Source organism: Tupaia chinensis, unplaced genomic scaffold, assembly GCF_000334495.1.
Source record: "Tupaia chinensis unplaced genomic scaffold, TupChi_1.0 Scaffold138725_1, whole genome shotgun sequence".
Lineage (NCBI taxonomy): Eukaryota > Metazoa > Chordata > Mammalia > Scandentia > Tupaiidae > Tupaia > Tupaia belangeri.
This window is the reverse complement of record NW_006198617.1, coordinates 602,450-605,064: the sequence shown is the minus strand read 5'-3', so window position 1 is coordinate 605,064 and position 2,615 is coordinate 602,450.

The window sequence follows — 2,615 nt, the reverse complement described above, 5'->3', positions numbered from 1 at the left end:
AAGGAAGGAAGAAAGAAAGAAAGAAAGAAAGAAAGAAAGAAAGAAAGAAAGAAAGAAAGAAAGGGTTTACTCAATATGTACGAGCTACTGAAAATCTGAACATTCCCTAGCACCCTCGCCTCATGCTCCGTCTAAGAGAGAAGGCTGAATATTCCCTAACAAGCTTTACTTCAAAGAAGAAGCAGGGGGACTGCCAGGTGGCATGGTGGTTAAGGGTGCTGGACTCCCACATGGCTGACAGTGGTTCAAGTCCTGGACCTGGCAGCTTGCTTTCTCACTTTCTCTCTCTCTCTCTCTGTCTCTTGCTCTCACTCTTTCTCTCTTGCTCTGTCCCTCTTGGGTCAAGTAAAAATAAATAAATAAAGTTAAATAAAATAATTAAAAGAAAAGATAAAGCAGGTACCTTTGTAATTCAACAGTACCAGAATCAGAAGCTTTTCTAATTAATTGTCTTATTTATCTCCCTTACTATCTCCAAAGGTCTAGTTACTGAAATTGTGTGTCTTCTGATAAAATAAATGGAATCTTTTTTTTTTCATTTTTTGGAGAGGTTTTTGTTATAGGGCGTGTGAGCTCGCCAGAAAGACAGAGACAGAGAGACAGAAAGCAAGAATCACCCCCTGGGGGGGGATGGCCATGCCACAATCCCTTCTTCTCCATTCTCTCAGGATCTCGGTCTCCATTCTCCTCTCAGGATCTCGGGCACGCACGCACATGCGCCTGGCGTGAGTTTAAGCCACTGGGTCCGGGACTTGAAACGCAGTCAACTACGTGGGAGTCCAGCAACATAGCCATTACACTAACTGCTGGTCCCATAAATGGAATCTTTAAAGCAAAAAAAAATACAACTGGAATCCTGGCTGTCATGCAATAAGAACTCAGGCACACACTGGGTTATTCCTAGGATACTGGAGCTTTGTGAGCTGGCAGACAGGAGTCTAGCATTCCCAGAACAGTGGGACGGTACCTTATAGCTATCTAAACTCCATGTAAATATGCCAAAGGAAAACATACTGAACATATTATTTGAAAATATACCTCACATTTAGTTAAAAATACAATTTCCTGGCCGCCCACGGTAGCACAGGCTGGATGCTGCTGCTCACAGGCCGAAGTCACAGTGGGGGCTGAGGCCTGGGTTTGGCTTTAGCCCACCCTGAGAAGCTGGGTGCAGTGGCATGGGTGCACAGTCACAGTGACTTATGAGGCTGAAGCAGGAGAGTCTCAAACTCATGGCCACCATGAGCAACATAGTGAGGGCCTGTCTGAGAAAACCATTGCAGGCCAGCCCTCGGCATGGTGGTTAAGGTGGCTAGATCCCACGTGGCCAACTGTGTGGTTCAAGTCCCATACCTGTTGGTTTGCAAAACACACCAGGCATGTTGTACGTGTGTGCTCAAAATTCCAAGAGGAGAATGGAGGAGAAGGGATTGTGGGATGACCCCCAGCTCCAGGTTGACCAGGATCATGGGCACCTGGAAGCCCATGTAGTCAGAGAGGTCTCCAGACACAACCCTGGAACCTTCCCATGAGTCAGCCTTATGTTTCACTGCTGTGCTACCATCCAACCCTGAATTTTTTTTAAAAAAAAATGAATGATCTGTCCAATTTTATCTATTATTATTATTATTTTTTAAAAATTTTGACCATAGAGGGAGAGTGAGAGAGGGAAAGTAAGAAAGCAAACCACCAGGTTCAGGACTTGAACTGTGGTTGGCCATGTGGGCGTCCAGCGCCTTAACCACCATGCCACCTACTGGTTCCCCAACTCTGAATTTTGAACTGCAGTTCTTCTGTGACGTGCAGGAGGAGGCAACGCTGAGTCCGGGAGTGGTCACACCTCACCTGGATGATCCAGTGAGGACTCCTGAAGGAAGTCCCATTTTCACTGGTTTTTCTCTCAACATTCTTCCCACAGTTTGTCTTCTACCACTTCAGATCCTGTAAAAACTCTATTTGCAAGAACTACTTATATATTTTGAAAAAAAAAAAGAGCAATTTTTAGAAGTATGTATCACAAGTATCCTCTTTGTTGCTTGCCTTCTCATTCTCCTAATGGTGTCTTTCCCTGTCTAAATTCAGTGTTGCCCAAATTACCAGTCCTTAATTTAGGGTTGGTACTTTAAGTACTACTAGCAATAAAAACAGTTTTCCCATTCCACGGCCACGGAATTCTGTTACTGTGCAGAACTGTACCTTTCACACTCCATGTACCATGCTTCTAGAATCATTCTTTTGTGTGAGGTACAGGGTCAAGGTTCGTGTCCCCCATTGATATTCAACTGACCAAACACTACTGAGAAGGTAATCCTTCTATCCCAGTAGTCCCTTGTGGGAAACAGAATGTGATCACACAGCTATGGGTTTGTTTTAGATCTCTCTCATCTTTCTCACAGATTTTTTATTTATTGAGACCAGCAGTTAGCGTAATGGCCATGTCGCTGGACTCCCACGTAGTCAACCGTGGTTCGAGTCCCGGACCCGGTGGCTTAAACTCACACCAGGCACGTGTTCGTGCATGCCCAAGATTCTGAGAGGAGAATGGAGGAGAAGGTATTGCGGTGTGGCCATCTCCCCGGGGGTGATTTCTTGCTTTCTGTCTCTCTCTCTCTCTC